Consider the following 8364-nt stretch of genomic DNA (forward strand, 5'->3'; position numbering starts at 1 on the left):
TAAAATATGTCGCGCGAAGAAAGCGTGAATCAACGGGAGGTTGACTCCATACGAAGGATGAAGCGCTCATGGAAAGCATCCAGCAATTGAGGGTTGTAGTGGAGGAGCTTAGTGGCCGAATGATGAGGAATGACATGAGGGTTGATGGTGACCGAGAGATACTCGAGGAAGGCCGCAACATCAGCGAGATGCCTCTAGAACACAACATAGAAGGCAACGGCAATATGATGATGATGAGGCCGACATGAGGATGATCGAGATGCTCGATTTGAAAGGTGGAATGGAGGCCGAAGGTTTAGACACCGAGGAGATGATGAACTTGGCAACATCAAGATGAAGATTCCTTCATTCCAAGGGAAGAATGATCCCGATGCGTATCTAGAGTGGGAGAAACGCATGGAGATGGTATTTGATTGCCAACGATACTCCGAGCTCAAAGGTAAATTGCAGCTGTTGAATTTACTGATTATGCTATAATTTGATGGGATCAACTTGTGACTAGTAGGAGGCGCAATGGTGAAAGACCGATAGAGACGTGGGATGAGATGAAAGCGGTGATGAGGAGGCGTTTTGTGCCAAGTCATTACCATTGAGATTTGTTTCAAAAGTTACAAAACCTCACACAAGGCAATAAGAGCGTGGAAGAGTATCACAAGGAGATGGAGATTGCCATGATCTGTGCTAATGTGATGGAAGATCGTGAGGCCACAATGTCAAGATTTTTGAGTGGTTTGAACCGAGACATAGCAAGGGTGGTAGAGCTACAACACTATGTTGAATTGGAAGAATTGGTGGACAAAGCCATCAAAGTTGAGCGGCAATTGAAGTTGGATCGAAATCACAAGAGTGGAGGAGGTTCAAATCAGAATTGGAGATCCAATTGGAAGAGAGATGAGAAGCCAAATTGGAGAGGAAACAACACAAAAACCGAAACTTCAAAGGAGAAGGAGAGGGACGGTAAAGTTGGAACGAATCCGGTTTGTAAAACCGAAAATCCTAATACTAGAACTCGTGAAATTAAATGTTTTAAGTGTTTGGGCAGGGGCCATATGGCGAATCAATGCCCTAATAGGAGGGTGATGATCATGACTGGACATGGTGTTATTGAGTCCGAAAGTGAAAGGAAAGAAGATGATGATGAGATGCCACCATTGGAGGATTGTAGTGATGGAAAAGTGGCTATAAAAGGAGACTTATTGGTGGTTAGGCGTTCTCTGAGTGTGCAAGTAAAGGAGGAGGAGCATCACCAACAAAGAGATAATTTGTTTCATACAAGGTGTGTGGTGAATGGTAAGATCTATAGTATGATAATTGATGGAGGTAGTTGTGCGAATGTGGCAAGTTGTATTATGGTGGATAAGTTGGGCTTGAAGACAACAAAGCACCCTCGGCCTTATAGACTTCAATGGTTAAATGATAGTGGTGAGGTGAAAGTATCGAAGCAAGTTCGAATTCCATTTGAGATAGGGAAATATAAGGACGAGGTAAAGTGTGATGTTGTACCTATGCAAGCGGGTCATATCTTACTTGGAAGACCATGGCAATATGATCGAAAGGTACATCATGATGGGTATACTAATCGTTATTCATTGATGATGAATCAAAAGACTTATACCTTGGTACCAATGACACCTAGTGAGGTGTATCAAGATCAACTAAAGTTACAACGAGAAGCTGAGAGAGAGAGAAAAGGTGAGAAATTCGAGGGCTTGCGTGGTGTGTCTGAGACGCAAGGAAAAGGAGAGGCCGAGAGAAAGATTGTGGTAAAAACCGAGGGAAAAGAAGAGAGGAAAGAAAATAGGCAAAATAATTTTTATGCAAAATCAAGTGAAGTGAGGAGAGCTTTAGTTCTAGATCGACCAATGCTTGTACTTGTGTACAAGGAGGTTTTATTTTCTACTAACGATCTTGACCCAAGTTTGCCTAGTTCTGTTGTATCTTAGGAATTTGAAGATGTCTTTCCCGATGAACTTCCGGAGGGATACCACCGATTCGAGGCATAGAACATCAAATTGACTTGATTCCTGGTGCGCCATTACCTAATCGACCCGCATATCGAAGCAATCCCGAGGAGACAAAGGAACTTCAGCTATTGGAACGGGGTATGTGAGAGAGAGTCTTAGCCCGTGCGATGTCCCTATTTTGTTGGTGCCAAAGAAGGATGGAACTTGGTGAATGTGTGTCGATTGCCGAGCAATCAATAATATTACGGTAAAGTATCGACATCCTATTCCTAGGTTAGATGACATGTTGGATGAGTTGCATGGTTCTTGCGTTTTCACTAAGATCGATTTGAAAGTGGCTATCATCAAATTAGGATGAAAGAAGGTGATGAATGGAAACTGCATTTAAGACCAAGTATGGATTATATGAGTGGTTAGTAATGCCATTTGGATTAACTAATGCACCGAGCACGTTTATGCGACTTATGAATCATGTTTTGCATGCTTTTATTGGTCGATTTGTGGTTGTCTATTTCGATGACATCTTAATTTATAGCCAAAGTCCTGATGACCATATTGAGCATGTGCGAGTTGTCTTGCAGGTTTTAAGGGCCGAGCAATTATACACTAATCTAAAGAAGTGCTCTTTTGTTACCAACAAATTAGTATTTCTAGGATTTGTTGTTAGTGCTAATGGTATACAGGTTGATGAAGAAAAGGTTAAAGCAATCTGGAATGGCCAACGCCTAAGACCATAGGAGAGGTGCGTAGCTTTCATGGATTGGCGAGTTTTTATCGACGATTTGTGAGAAATTTTAGCACTATTGCCGCACCATTAACTAGGTAATCAAGAAGCACGTGGGTTTCACGTGGGGAGAAGAGCAAGAAAAAGCATTTAATCTGCTAAAAGATAAGTTAACTAATGCTCCTTTATTATCTTTGCCGAATTTCAGTGCTACTTTTGAGATAGAGTGCGATGCTTCGGTACAAGAATTGGAGCCGTGTTGATGCAAGGAGGGCGTCCCATAGCTTATTTCAGCGAAAAATTGAGTGGAGCAACATTGAATTATCCTACCTATGATAAGGAGATGTATGCTTTAGTGCGAGCTTTGGAGACTTGGCAACATTATTCATGGCCAAAGGAGTTTGTGATCCACACCGACCATGAGACCTTGAAGTACTTGAAATGACAGCAAAAGTTGAATAAAAGACATGCCAAATGGATAGAGTTCATTGAGACTTTTCCATATGTGATCAAGTACAAGAAAGGTAAGGAAAATGTGGTAGCCGATGCACTTTCTCGAAGGTATGCGATTCTAACTATTTTAGAAGCAAAGTGTCTAGGTTTTGAGCATATCAAGGGCTTATATATTGATGATGATGACTTTGAGAGAGTCTATGAAGCATGTGAACACGCTGCATTTGATAAATTTTATAGGCATGGAGGTTATCTTTTCGAAAACAAACTATGTTTGCCTAAGTGTTCTTTGCATGAATTGTTGGTGCGAGAAGCGCATAGTGGTGGTTTAATGGGGCATTTTGGCATTAATAAGACTTATGAAGTGATGTATGAACATTTTTATTGGCCACATATGAAGAGAGATGTCACACGTGTTTGTGAGAGATGCATTGCTTGTAAGCAATCGAAGTCTACAACTAAACTGCATGGCTTGTATACACCATTACCTATTCCAACGCATCCTTGGATTGATATTTCTATGGATTTTGTGTTAGGATTGCCTAGGTCTAAGTATGGTAGAGATTCTATTTATGTGGTTGTTGATCGGTTTTCAAAGATGGCTCATTTTATACCTTGTCATAAAACTGATGATGCATCTCATATTGCTAATTTGTTCTTTAAGGGAGGTTGTACGTTTGCATGGCATGCTTAGATCGATTGTTTCATATCGAGATTCTAAATTTCTTAGCTACTTTTGGAAAACATTGTGGAAAAACTAGGAACACGGTTGTTATTTTCTACTACTTGTCATCCACAGACCGATGGTCAAACCGAGGTAGTTAATAGAACTTTAGGGGTATTGGTGCGTGCTATTATTAAAAAGAACATAAAATCTTGGGAAGATTGTCTGCCATATGTTGAATTTGCATATAATAGGAGCATGCATTCTGCTACTAAATTTACACCATTTGAGGTTGTCTATGGTTTTAATCCATTAACTCCATTAGATTTAACCCTTTACCTGTTGATAAGCGTGTGGATTTAGATGGAGCAAAGAAAGCTGAATTTGTCAAGGTGTTGCATGAGAAGACGCGCACAAATATTGAGCGCAAGACTGAGCAATATGCAAGGCAAGCTAACAAAGGGCGCAAGGAAGTGGTGTTTGAACCTCGGCGATTGGGTTTGGGTTCATATGCGCAAAGAGAGATTTCCTAAGCAGCGACATTCTAAGTTATTACCGCAAGGATGGACCATTCATGGTTTTGGAAAGAGTTAACAATAATGCCTACAAGCTTGATCTTCTAGGTAAGTATGACGTTAGTGCCACATTTAATGTTTCGACTTGACTCTTTTTATGCCGTTGATGATTTGAGGACAAATCCTTTGCACGGGGAGGGAATGATGTGGACATCGAGTCATATCGAGGAGGAGGTGCTAGGGACCCATTGTCTATTCCTACCGGTTCGATTACTCGAGCGCGGGCCAAATAATTCAGGTAAGCTATTGGCGTCATGGTTCGTTATATTTGGCGTGAAGATGACCTTGGATCAAATCTTGAAGAATTTTGGAAATCTTGGTGCAATTTAATTATCTTGTCACCAAATAATTGACTAAGTCAATTTATATATATTCTTGTTTAAGAATATTCTAGAATATGACGCATTAGTTTTTAGGGTTTGTGTGGCAGCCTATATAAAGGATTTGCCAAATTTCTTTGGGGACGGATATATTTTATTTTTGAGGAAAAGAATTGAGAGGTTCTCTTTTACTGTTCTTTTGAGGACTTGACCTAATCAATATTCTCTTGTGGCGATCAATTCGACTTATCGAGCGAGATAACGAATTCTTTCGCTCGTGGCATCTATAACGTTGGTTGGTTGACACGTGTTCGTCAACAGTCACGTTCACCGAGGTTGCCAATCACGGTTTGATTGGAGGTCGAGGTTTACAATTCGCACCATCTGGGCCTTCGTAGAATGATCCCTCCGCAACGATTCACATCACACACACACCAGCACAAACCCACGGCCTCACCCCTAATTTGTCTTTAGCTTTGAGTCTCTTGTTTGGTCTATGATAGGAAGCCATCTGTTATTTGGAAGAAGGTTTGGTTTATTCGATGATTAACGACTTCTACCACAAATCAACTGCTAGTACTTGATGTCCACGTTTTATTCTAAATAGCTTTTAGGAGAGACATTCTAAAACAGGGAGATGTTTTATCCCCTAGCATGATCTCCTACTGCTTTAACATTTTAGCATGCCCAGGTGAGTGGGTTAATGAAAGTGTCACGGCCCGAAAAAGCATGTCCAAGAGGTTTCTCGAACACAAAGGTGACACATTAAAGATCCTCGGCTTATACCCCGAGACTTAGAGTATTCTCCTGGGGGCGGGCGATACTGTATTTGTACGCATACGCTATAAAATGCGAGTAGCTAGTAGTTGTGTAATTAATGCTGGTAGTTGGTAGATGAGGAGGTGCATCTCCACCGTTAGATCTAAGGGAGATCTACGGATACGGTTTGCCTTGTACTTGTATATAAAGGGTCTCCTCCCTCATTGTATTCTTATTCACAAGCAATACAAAACCAAAGCTTCTCTCTCTAAGAGTTTCTCTCTACATACGAGTCTTGTGAGTCAAGTGTGAGATTGTTAGCGAGAGATTCAGAGCAGCTTGAGAAGGAAGGAAGGGAGAGAGCTAACAGCTAAAGATCGTTCGCAGAGGAATGGTTGAGAGGGAGAAGATGATGATGAAGAAGGAACGAGAAGACGAAGATGATGATGATGATTTTTGAATCAACGTTGCGGGCGGGAACGGGAATGAGCCGTTGGCGGCAGCAGATGATGATGAAGAAGGAACGAGAAGACGAAAATGATGACGATGATTTTTGAATCAACGTTGAGGGCGGAACGGGAATGAGCCGTTGGCGGCAGCGTTCCTAGGATGCGAATATAATAATTAGCTTATTTTATATAATTTACTCAACAATACATTGTCAATTTCTTCGCTGCCCATTAAAATTGTCAAGACTCGACCAAAAAAAAATTATCAAGCCACTTTATTTTTCGATCCGCACTAGAAAAGGGAGAAAAAAATACCCCACTAATGTCCTCTAATCATCGCTATAATTAATTAATCAAAAAAATTAATTGGTGATTTTTTCATACAACCAAATTCTACGCACCTTAATATATCATGTCAAAATCAATGTTCATAAGATAACAAGAGACAAATTATAATTCCTTTTTTACTTTAACGAATTACGAATCTTGATAATCGAATTTTGCATGATGTCATTTTGGTTAAGAAAGAACATTGTATGTAGAAGAATTAGTGATTATTTACAAATAGGGGAAAACCACCAATAATCCTCACATTTATCTCAAACTTGTTTTATAACAGCAAAAACCCAAACTTCTACCCATGTAACATATTTACTCCAAGCTTTTTTATGACATATGTGACGCATTTGCCCCAAATTATTTTTTTGACACTAAAAACCCTAAAATTATATGTGTGACACATTCACATTGGTATAAGTGGGGTAGATCACATAAGTATAATTTTAGGGTAAAGTGTTATAATGAGTGTAATTTGGGATTTTTATGGTTTTTACCCTTACAAATATACTCGCCACATGCTCGTGCACATTGCATGGATAAGAATTTTTTAAAAATTAAAGTTCAATTAGAGAAATGTACTCTAAATTTACAAAGTACTTTTACCACTTTTACACAAACAAAACTAAAATTAAGCTATCTTTTCCACTAAGAGAAATGTACTCTAAAATTAATCGAATCGTGCTATTGACTAGATATGACAATTTTATCATTATGTGATGTTATTATAGTTACATATCCTAAGATTTTATACTAGTTAGTGCTATTTACACTCTACTAGCCACATTGAATGGTTGGCCACTTTTGAAAATCAAAGTTCAAGAAAGTGAAGTTTGCTTTGAAGTTAGGTCTATATTTTTACTCTGTGGCGACTATAATCAAGTGTTAATCTTAACCTTCTATCAAGGTCTTAATCTTCCATCAAGGTTTGATTTAATTATATTTTCAGTTTTTTTATTTTGTATGAATATATCATTTATGTCTATAGAACTTTGATTTCTATGGCAAATCATTTTAGCCCTTGATAGAATAGAACGCAGTAATTGGAGCTTACTATTGTTTTTAGTTTTGATTTTATTCTATTTAAATTTTTTCCTTGGGATTAAAATTAAATATTCTAATACTTTATGAAATTGGGATTTTTCATTTTGTAATGTTCACTTTTAGGACAATTAATGCTGGATTGGAATTTAATAATCGGTCAGGGAGAAGCCCGAACCAGCCTGTGAAACTCCAAAACAACCCCAAGACCGTAGCACAAGAAAACAACCATCAACCATGTTCAAAGAAATCTTAATGGAAGCAATGCGAGTCATGCCCGCACTCGTTGCCCATTTTCATCCTCGCAAGGACAGATGCACTTTCTACCGTCGGACTCCTCCGACATAATTATTCTCCTAAACAAAGTGATCCGATCATGTAACACAACTTACAGAAATTAAATTGACACAGGCTTTCTCTCGGTCAAAAGTGACACCAACCAAAAAATCCACACTGGGAAGTATAATTATCCCAGATGAGCCAGAAACTCTTGCGGCTTCTTCCTCCACACTATGAGATGCAGAAAACAGAGGATGGAAGAAGGGTTTTCCTTCAGAGTGTCGCCAACACATCTACACCTCAACAACCTCAGATTGAGCCTGCAGAATGAAAGGGTAGAGAGAGAAATGATCTCAATATGCCGGGTTAATTTCTTGCTCAGTGACCTCTTTCTGCATGACCAAAACACCGAACAAGCATATGTGCAAACGGTACAGGCTAATTCATGTCAAACTATTGGAGACAATTCATTTTGTCAAATAGCATTCAGCGTGACACATTCCGCATCCAGAACAAGATTCTGAAATGTGAGCTCACTCTTGCTTTGAACTACAGATGCTAGCAATGCGAAAAATGACATTTCCGTAACCCAAATAAAGTATTACCCAATCACCCTCCATCTTTCATAAATGAATTTGACATGAGATGCCGTTGCACATCATCTGATACTCCAATGAATTCTCAGCTTTTCTGTTCGTCAAAGGGGGGCAAACCCCATTCTGATGGATCGAAATCCAACAGAGATTTCAGTACTTGGTCCGCTACATCATGAAAAGAGCTATCAAGCCTGGGATCTGGCA

This window comes from Eucalyptus grandis, chromosome 3, assembly GCF_016545825.1.
Source record: "Eucalyptus grandis isolate ANBG69807.140 chromosome 3, ASM1654582v1, whole genome shotgun sequence".
Lineage (NCBI taxonomy): Eukaryota > Viridiplantae > Streptophyta > Magnoliopsida > Myrtales > Myrtaceae > Eucalyptus > Eucalyptus grandis.